At 46.4% G+C, this 12,089-nt stretch overlaps 1 pseudogene; it reads right to left on the reverse strand.

Moving 5' to 3' along the window:
- Positions 1-2,168: 2,168 nt before the first annotated feature.
- Positions 2,169-3,332, reverse strand: LOC125760688 (uncharacterized; annotated as a pseudogene).
- Between the last annotated feature and the right edge of the window lie 8,757 nt (positions 3,333-12,089).

Consider the following 12,089-nt stretch of genomic DNA (forward strand, 5'->3'; position numbering starts at 1 on the left):
GTAGCGTTGTGTTTACAATGTGATTTCCTTGCAGCCCTTCCGTATCTTTTCTGTGTGTGGCCTTGATGTCAACAAATGTTGCGTTGTGTTTAATTGTTTTCCTATCAGATATGCTACAACCGTATAGTGGAAGATGTATCAGTGATCCTGGTAAATCGGTGCGATTATTCGAAATTTCCTTCCCGTTCATTAGAATCGTACAAGAAGCGTGTGTTATCAATAGCGGTTCGTTGAATACTCGTTCTTTTAAGCCGCAGTTGGTTGTTATGATGAACGTAGTACCAGTATTTATCAATAGATATGTCGCATCCGGACACACAACTTCTGCTATTGTTGGTTGATAAACCATATCACATTCTGATTGTTCTTGGTTCAAAATCGCTACAACGCATGATGATTCTTCTTGCTGCAGGTCCTCAGGTTGATATATGGCTTTTCCCAATGTCGGTACCGTATAAATATAGTGTTGATAGGATAGGAAATAGGGATTGGGTACATGAATACTTCTATTGCTATTTGTGACAGGGTAATCTTGAATTTTCTTATAAATCTTATCTTCCAGCCTAGGGACAGTAATTATTAAAACTAATTCTGAATTGCTAATAGCAGCTTTTGTAGTTGTATAAGAAAGGGATTTTCGCTAGACTATCATTCAACCGAGTCGCCAAACCTTCATTTATTTTCACTTGGGCATTATTGTTTATGACCAATTTGTTTAAGGTAGTATTAATTAATCTTAGATCATTAGCGTCTGGATTTCCTGCGACAAATTTCCAGACCGTTCTTATTGTGTCAAAAACGATCTCAATTATTTGATTGTTTTGGGTAGGGGAAATAATTTTATGACTTCAATCTTTTTAACGTTTGGTTTCAATCCTTCACTTGAAATAATATGTCCTAAAAACTCAATCTCCTTGTGAAGAAACTCGGATTTGTCTAATTGAACCTTCAGATTAGAAGCATTCAATATAGAAAGAACTTTATCTAGATTATTAAAATGTTCTTGAACTGTTCTACCGAATACAATTACATAATCCATATAGATGTAACAGATTTTGCCTATGTGTTCGCGAAGTATATCATCAATGGCTCTTTGGAAAATGGCTGGTGCATTTTTCAGACCAAACGGCATTCTTGTAAATTCATATTTACCGTTGTTAATAGAGAATGCAGTTTTTTCAATATCCTGTGCATTCATCTGAATTTGATGAAATCCTGATCCAAGATCAAGATTTGAAAAGTATTGTTGATCAAGGACATACGAGATTTCTGGCATTGGATACCTATCACTTATTGTCTTTTCGTTTAATTTCCTGTAATCTATGACCATACGGAATTTCTTCTTTTCTGAGGCGTCGTCCTTTTTTTGGTACAATCCAAACTGGGGATTTCCAAGCAGATCGCGACGGTCTAATGATTCCGTTATTGAGAAGCGTTTTGATTTGATCAGCCACTTCTTCTCTGTAGGCCGCGGGGTATCGGTAAACCTTTTGGTGCACAGGTAAATTATCTGTAGTGTTAATTGCACATTTTACATTTGTAGCATAGGTCAATTTGACATTTGGTTCGTGGAAGGTAGCTCGATTTGCATTCAATATTTTAATTAGCTTGCATTTATCTTCAGAAGTGTTCTGTACCATAAACATGTTTATGGTACAGAATATAGATACACGTTTGGAATATGTTTGGAATATAGATTTTGATTCACAGCTTACTTCATCAAATTGTCTGGAGCCATCGATATAATCAAGTGACGGTTCCGTGGAACTACTGTGTGACATTTTGCTGATTTGTGCAAATGGAGCATCAATTCCGTAAGCCTGTCTAAGATTTGATGACGCAGGTCGGGGTCGTTTTGCATTGAAGTTTCCCTGATTGATTATTTGTATAGAACGGTCAACTTCCATGGGCATTGAAGTGTTGAATCTTATTGGTCTATTTTGGGGCTGAAAACCGTTTACGTTGGGATACCTATTTCCTGTATGAATTTGATTTACATACTGCTGAGGGTTACCTTGGTTTGCGAATGGTCTGGTATTGGTGAAATTTGGCGGTTGAATGATACGAGTGATTCTGATGATACGAATGATTCTGAGGGTTATGGGTTTCTAGGCCAATTGGTTTTTGGAATTTTTATGATTCTATTGTCGTTAAAGGGTGCAGACCGCATGTCCATGTCTGTCAAACCATGCCTAACTGTTGATTCAAACTTCAGTTGGCCGTAACAGCATGCTTGACCTCCATAAGCAAAAACAAACTCTTTAGGAGACAGGAGAGCAAGAGTCATCAAGTTCGGAGTAATCCTATTGTTGGTCTTGCATCTGTCTTGCTTGCGAACTGTCGAAACAGTTCGATCACACTTGCCCGAACAGATCGAAACGAATAAACGATTTTTGAGTTTATGTAATTCAGCATATTGACATCTCGTGAGCCTACTTTGCTCCCTATCTTCATAGATGGCTGATCGTCAGACAAAAGAGTCATGAATAATTTGGGGTGCTCGGTATAATAAGAAAGAAGACCACATATGTAAGTTGTCTTATTCTCCAAAAGTATCTGAAAGTCATAACCAGAATGGGTCACTTGTACAAACCTGTGACCATTACAGCTATCCAAAACCAACTCTGCAAATCCCTCGTAAACCATGCTCTTAGGATCATTTCCAGTGCAGTGCGGAACTAGGACGCTCCAGAAGATGTATCCCAACTCAGAATCAAATGCTGTTTCTGGTGCCAACGGGAATTTTATAGGGCCGACCGTTATAGTTTTCTCCTCCACATCCACGATACCTGTCCCCGTAGTGTATTTTATTGTCACCTCTGTGTTTACGATAGGCCTATCGTAGATTCTGCCGTTCATCTCCAACATTTCTCCAGGTGTACATGATCCTTGAGATATATAGCCTCTTGTCACCAAAGAAACTCTCGTCATCCCGTCCCCTTGATCGTGATATCTAATGGTCCCCTTGCTGTTAGAAGTCTGTTTCGCCCCTTGGTAACAATATCAATACATTCCTCTCTGGTGATCTTAACTATTTCCGAGAATAACGCACCAGAATGAATTGTATCAATTGTCTTCCCACATCTACTTATCATATTGTTCGTTTCAACCGAACAACAGAAAAATGAGACTTCTTGAACCAGTAGATTTTGTGTTATTGCAACTCGCACTCTTTGGCTGGTTGTTTGATCAGTATCAGGGATGCGGTCAGGAGTAGAGACTAATGAGATAGCCGTAACATTCACATGAGGCAACCCGCAGTCATGAGCAGTGAGCGAGTATATCATCCTCAGATTTGTCATCACCAATGTAATTGTTAGAACCTTCATCATGCTGGTCAACGATCGTATTTGAATCTGTAACTATATTCCTTCAGGTGTCAACTCACGACCCTGCGTAGGTGAACGATTTAACAGATATACAGATGTATTTACTACTTCTGCCCAAAATCTTTTTTCCATGTTTGCACCATATAACAAACATCTAGCTCGTTCCACTATGGAACGATTCGCTCGTTCAGCCATTCCATTTTGCTCTGGTGTGTGCGGGTTTGTTTTTTGATGAAAAATGCCTTTCGTTTTCAAATAGGTTACCTTGGTTTGCGAATGGTCTGGTATTGGTGAAATTTGGCGGTTGAATGATACGAGTGATTCTGATGATACGAATGATTCTGAGGGTTATGGGTTTCTAGGCCAATTGGTTTTTGGAATTTTTATGATTCTATTGTCGTTAAAGGGTGCAGACCGCATGTCCATATTGTAATATTCTAAACAATATTGGAATGCACTGCTCAACGACTTAGGATCGTAGTTTTTCAAAAGCAATCTAGTGCTTTTTCCCTAAAGAATTCTATATGAACACTATTGTTAACTGCATACTTGGGGTCTGATTGAATTTGTGTTACAATAGCAGTTTGTAGGTCGTTAACCATGCTGAAGTAACTGCTGATAGATTCAAATGGCCTTTTACATATCATTGTCATTCGTGATCAAGTGTTTTAAGGTCTCTCTTGTCCTTATAATAAAGGAGGAGAGTCCTTTTTATTGTATTCCAATCTGCTGCAAGGCAGTTAGAATTTAAAACATCAGCGGCTTCACCTTGTACCTTTCTCTTAATAGTACCTTCGATTATCTGGTACTCGGAGGAGTCTTTAGGAAGCCGTTTATATAAACTAAGAACGGTTTCAACTTCCATTATCCAACTCGGTAAGCTTGAGGCTTTTCCACAAAAAAACAGGTAACTCTTTAACATACTCTGGCTCTTTCCCTATGTTCAAATACTCCTCGCGGCTCATGGTATTGGAGATGATAGTTTGATTCTACATCCTGTTCCTGTTTTGCAAATTTGCTCGTTGTTTTGAAAACGGAATTTTGAATTTTGGATTTTACGTAAAATATAAAAAAAGGTAAATTTATGATGCCGAAAATTTTAAAATGATGGTTATACCTACGCTCACTTGATTCACTTATTGATTAATAATATTTTTAATGCTAGTCACTTAACTTACAGACTCAGAATCAGCAACGAACGAACCGACATCATCATCCAGTCCAGATGAACTCTGATCGCTTCTGTGGTATGCAGCAGGTTGTGGGTTGTTCAATCCTCCTTCGGGCGGAAACGTCCAATCTTCAGGTGATCCTTTTTGATGTGTTGTTCTACTGGGGGCCTTCAGTTTGAATCGAGAGCGATGTCCCGAACTCGTGCCACGCCGTTGATGCAGGATGGATTTGTCCTCACTTATTTGGAGATGATTTTCACGACACGACACGACTGCTTTAACTACCGAGCGTTGTGCAGGTTTGATATCAGGTCACTTTTATCAGGTCCCTATTCGGGCGCCAGTTAAATTTCGGACGAATGATGATCGAATAAAATAGTTGGTAACGCGTCGAGTGCTGATTACTGAATGCCAGTTTATTGTCTTTACTGCCAGTAATTGGATGGATGAAGGAAAGGAGGGAACGGAGGTGTACTGAACTGCGATGTCGTCAGAATTGCATCGATACGCTATTTCTGCCGAATAGCAATTTTGTTGCTAATCGGTTTTATGCTATCCATGCATTTGGATGCAGTCGGAAACAGCAACGGCCATCGATGTTGCTGACACGATAGTATCGTTGACTCTTAACTCACGCTTAGTTGTGTTTTCAAGTATCATCTTAGCGCGCTTAATATCATCTGACCCTGGAGCAGAATAACGAGTGTTTCCATGTTCTTCATCTACGTATAGCCGTTTAATCAAATCATGGTTTTCTTGGCTACTCGGCTCGCTATTGTGGAGGTTAAGGTACGCCTGTATGTTGGTCTTTGCTTTTTGAGGCCCATATTCTGTCCAACCAATGTTTGAACGCACTCCTATAGGGTCGTTTTTCGATCCAACGCGAGATTCAATTGGAGCTATTGGTCGACGTTGTCAAGACCAATCAATATAGTCGCTTTCATTCCACCATAATCCTTCAGAGGTAACCCCGACAGATACGGATATTTTGCCATAAGATCTGCTACCTTCAGTTGTTGATTCGGCAACAATAATTCCGACACCGTTCGAACGTTCTCTAAGCAGAACCGTTGATTACCGTCTGTTGTCATTTGCAAATCGACTCTCTGCGACTGGTTCTCGGAACGGCTAATATTTTGTGTCCATGACAGAACCAGCGGTTCTGGATCTCCTACTATACCTAGTAGATCGGTCACATGTTGATCCACTAACGTAACGGACGATCCCTCATCTATGAGTGCCAGAGTATTAAGGTCGCCAGACTTTCCTTTAACTTTTACTGGAATCATACGGAACAGGATTGAGTTTCGAGATTCATCATTGTGACTGTGGATGCGGGCTGTCATTGTATCGATCGCTTTCTTCTGACTATGAAGCAAAGGGTTATGCTTTTCGACGCATCCATCGACATTGGACGGATTTTCCTTAACGCACGTTTTCTTTCCATGAGGTATTAAGCATCGATGGCAAAGCAGCTTTTCCTTAGCCAGGTTCAGACGGTCTGGCACTTCCATATTTTGAAATTTCCGGCACGCCTTTACGTAATGACCTGGCTTACCACATGCAAAACAAAGTCTCTTGTTTCGATCATCTGCTGGTTTGGCTTCATCATGAACCAACGTAAATGTCTTGGTCGTTGCATTTGGTTTGGTGAAGGGACTTACTTGCCAAGGCTTTCGATGCTTTTCTTCCTATCGCTGAAATAAATGCAGTAAACTTGGTTAGTGCGTATCCTTGATGGTTATCTTTATACTCTACCCATTCCATCAAATAATCGTGTGGTAACTTATCTGCCAGTTCATGTACTAGGGGGGTATCTAGGGGATTGCCTAGATGCTCGCTAAGCCCGCTTGCTTCGAGATGGTCGGCTAGTTGTTTCACTCGAACACTAAAGGTGACGAATGACGAAAGATCCGCTATTGTCGGCGCCGGAGTTCCCAGCACGTACCCAAAAGCCTTTCGGGTTGTCCAAACAGATTCCGTAGATCTTCGATGACACGTAGTACGGAATCAGGCAACAGTAACACACCTTTCACACGCTTCGCCCGTCAAACATTCTCGCAATCGTTCGAGATTCTCAAGATTTGAAAATCCGCAAGCCGCAGTTGTTTGTTCGAAACTTTTGATGAAATATGGCCAGACTTCAGCATCGCCATTGAATTTCGGCAAACCACTCTTCACTATTTTTCTCGTAGCTACCTGTTCTTGTGATAGTTTGTAACTCACGCTGTCCTTTTCCGCCGCATTATCACTAACGTTAACACTCACATTAGGATTTGTCTCGCACGAAAGTTCATTGTTCTTTATTTCACTCATACACACACATCGCGTCGAAGCATGGTCGTTTGATGGAACTTTCTCGGGAATAGTGTTTTGTTTTGCTAACACGCCGAACGTGTTAGATCGCGTTTTCATGGACGACGCTTCGTTTTCCCCGGAATCTTGCACTCCGTTCGAAACGCCTCCTTTTGTTGCTCGAGCTACGGTCGAAAACAGGAAATCGTTCTCAGAATCTCTCTCTATTTCAAGCTCCAGTTTATGCAGTTCAAACTCTGCCTCCATTCTCCTACGCTCCAACTGAGCCTGACGAACCAGTTGCTCCTTTTTGATGCGCAATTGCTCTTCCAACTATTTTTCTTGCGTTTCAGGTCCGCCTTCCGCGGAAGGACGCTTTCCGGCTTCGCCTAGGGAACTATGGGACACACAAACTGCACAAAACCAGCAACGCTCTTTGATGCTATCATCCACACCAGCACAGGAATAATGCGTCCACCGGTTGCATTTGTCACAGCACACCCAATCCGGATCACTAGCACTGTCGGCGCAAATCACGCATTTCGCCGAAGCCTTGTTCTGTTCCGCATTAGCCTCCGCCATTTTGCAACAAACACACTCGTCGACTTAACAGTTCAACCTTTGAGTTAATTTTTGAAGATTTTGTAGCAACACAATTTACGGATTTCTTGTAATATATTCGCCATTAAATAATTATAAAGATAAAAAAAGTAAAAAATTCAAAAATTAATCCGATACTTCGGAGCTGCTCGTAGGCATCTGCTTTCTTCCTCTGATTTAACCGTACTGACCAGTTGACAGTTCCCCAATGGTCCCGCTGACCGATCCTGAACTGTCAAACAGTCGAACAGATCGAAACGAATAAACGATTTTTGAGTTTATGTAATTCAGCATATTGACATCTTTTTTTTTTTTGTTAACGGGGAGGGAACCTTCAAAAGGTACCCACCTCGAAGGGCGGCTTGCGGCTACAAACCAATCCCTCCGAGATGGGTTATGTGGGATTCATCGTGACGCTGGGCCCGTGAAGCGGACCCGGCAGCCGATGGGACCCTAACTAAACCACTCCTCGACCTGATCCGAACCCTGCCGATGCGCTTGATGTGCGTAGTACTCCATGCAGGAACGTTTGTGCGATGCACCCATCCTGTTGACGCGCTGCTGCTTTCCAATGCTGCTACTGCGTCATCCGTCCTAGTTGTCTCAGCTGCTGCTGCTGCTTCGTGCCTTCCTTCCACTGCTGCTGCTTAATTCCGCCCGTCCGTAGCCGCTACTTCCGGTGGGGTCTAGCTCCTGCTGCTGCTCTGGTTACTCGTTGCTGCTGCTGTTGCTTCCGTTGTCGTCATCCTTTGGTGCGGTCCCGTTTGTTCCGTGTTCCGCCGTCGTTGTTGTCGTCTCCGTCTGGCCGTAGGTGGACTTTCCTCATTCCATCTCACTTGGAGGTTTCTGAAGATGGTCCTTGCGGCGGTCCGGACTGCTTCCCATGTGTTGCTGTTGGCACACATTTCCGCTGCAAGATTTTCTATCGTCAAGCGGGAGTGGCTCTGCTGCTGCATCTCGTGTTGGGTTCGAGCGAACCGTGGACAGTGGAACATTACGTGGTCGACATCTTCCACTTGGTGTTCACACACCGGGCAGTTTGGCGAGCCGTCGAGGATGCCTTTTTCGACGAAGTAGCTCCGGAGAAACCCATGCCCTGTAAAGAGTTGAGAGAGATAGAAATCAATTTCTCCGTGCTTGCGATTTACCCAGGACATAATGTCCGGGATAATTCTCCTCGTCTTCATCCCCGGCGATCTCGGCTGCCCCGCTCCGGCTGTCCATTGTTGTTGCCAGCGTCCCATGGTCTCTTCCCTTTGCCGCTTTCGTATGTCTGGTCCTGGACTTCCCCTCGCTACCTTTTCGTCGTGGCAGCGGATGTCCTCCTCTAGGAGGAGGACTAACGGGATAGTGCTTGCGACCACGCAAGCGGCATCGTAGGAGACCGTTTGGAAGGCACTGGCCACTCGAAGAACTCCTGTGCGGTGCGCCCTCTGAACCGTGGTCCGGTGAACGTCCTTCTGAAGAAGCGTCCGTCCCCACGATGGTGCCGCGTAACGGACAATGCTATTCCCAACGTTAACCAAGGGTCTCCTTCTGCTGCTTTTTGGGCCACACTTATTCGGCATCAGAGCGGTCAAGACATTCGTGATACGTGATGCCTTGCTGCAAACCTTTTCCAAATGCCGACCGTGGTGCTGTTTGCGGCAGAGCTCGACCCCCAGGTACTTGAGAGATTCCGTGGATACGATCGTGTGTCCCCCCGCACGTAGTTGGCCTACCTGCGGGTTGTGATGAGTGCAGAAGATCATGTAGCCGGTCTTTTGATGGGCCAGCTTCAATCCCACTCCATCCATCCAACGCTCGATCATCTCCAGGTTCCTCGTAGCAAGGTTGCTGATTTCCTGCGGGTCCCTCCCGATAAGGGTGAACGCCACATCATCAGCAAACCCTATAATGTCCGCACGCTTTCCGAACAGCTCCAAACGAAGAAGGTCATCGTACATAACATTCCACAGTGTTGGTCCTAGAACCGAACCCTGCGGGACACCTGCCGATACTGGTAGCGAGACCATTCCTTCATCCGTTTCGTAGTGGAGCGTGCGATTCGTGAAGTAGTTCCGCAGCAACGCCTGGAGGTACGGTGGCGTGTTCCTTCGCTGCAGAGCTGCTCCGATCGCTGTCCAGTTGGCCGTGTTGAAGGCGTTCTTCACGTCGATTGTCACCATCGCACACAGTCGATCGCCCCTGCGCTTCTTGTCGAGCGCAACCCTTCCGTTGGCAATCACCCTGTTGATGGCATCCATGGTTGAGCGTCCTTTCCTGAATCCGTATTGGGCATCAGCGAGACCGCCCGTTGCATCCAGATGCTCCGTAAGTCTGCGCTGTATGAGTCGCTCCAATACTTTTCCCAGAACACTCAGCAGGCAGATTGGCCGGTACGACGATGATTCTCCGGGTGGTTTCCCGGCCTTCGAGAACAGCACTAGCCGTTGCCTCTTCCATTCGACGGGGAAGTGGCCGGAATCGATGTAATGCTGGAACGTTCTCATGAAGACGCGTGGAAACGCCGTCATCGCCGCAATCAAGGCCACGTTCGGAATGTTGTCGTCTCCTGGGGCACGCTGGGGATTGAGCGATTTTGCAATGCTCACCAGCTCACCCTCGGTAACGGCATCCCGTGCCGTGTCTTCGTCCGTCAATCCTGTTGCCGTGGGCCATTCCATGGGCGGTTGCACCGGAAAAAGTTCGCCGACGATGTGCTGCAGCTTGGCTGGATCCCGTTCCATCGGTACTCGGGCTCCTTGCCACATCTGCCTCCGGATTTTGTAGCCTGGCCCGAATCCGTGGGGCCCCAGCTGTTCCGGAAGTTGATCGCCCTGCTCCTTCTTGCTCCGCTTGACCGCTTGCTCCAGTGCTGCTCTCGCTGCTGTGTACGCCGGACGGCGATCCTGTCGCTGCTCTTCCGTTCGGGCTCGCCTGAGTCTTCTCCGCATCCCGATGTAAGTGCGACGTAACTGGGAAATCTCGTTATTCCACCAGTACACCGATCGTCGTCCTCCCCGTGCTGCTGGCAATCTCGGCATCGTCGCGTCGCAGGCAGTTGACATTACCTGCGTCAACTCGTCCGCCAAGAGGGTGCGATTGTAGATGTCCAGTGACCCCAGAATTTCAACGAACAAGTCCTTGTTGAAATACCGGGTTGCCCATCTGCTCTCCGAAGCCTGCTGTGCACTGTGTCCCAGGTTACGCTGCGTCGTCGTCCTCCCGACCGCAAACTTGATGGTATTGTGGTCACTTGGATTTTCGTCGCAGACTCGCCAGTTATTTTCCCCCAGAAGAGACGAGCTGCAGAAGGAAACGTCGATAATGGAACTACGGCCACTGTTGTTGCTCCAGGTTGGCCGGTTGCCCCGGTTCAACAAGACTAGCTCAAGTGATGCCATAGCATCCATCACCACTGCTCCCCTATGAACTCGTTCTCCATCGTTGTGTCTGCGTTCCATCCCCCACGCTCCTGACCAGGCGTTGACGTCCCCGCCGATCACGGTGTCCCGATTCCGCGGAATCACCGACGCAATTTCGGTCCATTTGCGTCGATAATCCTCCACTGACAAATCGGACCCCACAGGAGGTAGATACACGGAGCAGAAAACGATACCACGCATTTCGACCACGACGAAGTAATCCCGCCGATTCTCGATTATGCGTTGGATAGGGTATCTTCCTGTCGATACTGCTGCAACTCTGCCCGTCGGATCCGCGACCCAGTTACCGTTGTTCTCCGGAATCCGGTATGGATCGGCGATCAACACTATGTCGCAGCCTTCGTTCCGAGCAGTCTGCATCAGCATGTCCTGGGCCAGCTGGCTGTGATTAAGGTTCTGTTGAAGGACATTAATCATGACGAGGCCGGTTTTTTACCCCTTCTCCTACTTGGCGGCAGTTGCGCTGTCCGAACGAGTGCCCGATTGCTTCCGGGCCCTTGCAGACGAGGCACTTCCGTTCCTTGGTGCACGGTCCTGGGTGCTTAGTCTCCGCACATCGATGACACTTGCTTGACCGATCCTTCCCACGGCAGTGAGTGGCAATGTGGCCAAACTCGTAGCACCGATAGCATTGGCGCTTCACCTCAACCTTCTTGAACCGGCAGCACTGGCTGAATCCGACAACATGCTGTTTTAGTAGCACGTCGTCCGTTACTGCCACCTCTGGGCATCCGAAAAATGCGACCAGCGTTCCGTAATTGGATTTAACGGTACTGATCTGGTCCGCGTAGATCGTGACTCCCAGGGCTGTGCTTAGGTCCGTTGCGATTTCCTCATTGGTGCAGCTTGGTGGAATGTTCGTGCAGGTGAGGCGAGTTGTGGGGGTCCGTGGTCGGGCTTTCGCTTTGCCCTCCAGTGCTTCGGACACTTTCCGCCACATCTCAAGCGTCTCGTCGTGACTCTTGCAGGACAATTCCAGAAGAATATTCCCCTGGAAAATCATCCTTACACGCTCCACTTTCTGCCGATCATCCCCCAGCTTTTCCTTGAGGATGCGCATCATCTCGTCCTGTGTTGTGTTGTTCGTTGTTTCCAACTCCAACGCATCTGGGACGCGATGCGCGCGCTGCTTCGGTTGTTTTGGTTGTTGCTGATGCTCCGGCTGCTGCCGCTGCTGCTGCTGGTTCGCGTCAAGCGCCGCTGCTTCCTGCTTCCGCTGCTTCCTCCGTGCCCGTCGCTTGGCCTGTTTGCTCAGAACTTTTGTC

The sequence above is a fragment of the Anopheles funestus genome, chromosome 2RL, assembly GCF_943734845.2.
Source record: "Anopheles funestus chromosome 2RL, idAnoFuneDA-416_04, whole genome shotgun sequence".
Taxonomy (NCBI): Eukaryota; Metazoa; Arthropoda; class Insecta; order Diptera; family Culicidae; genus Anopheles; species Anopheles funestus.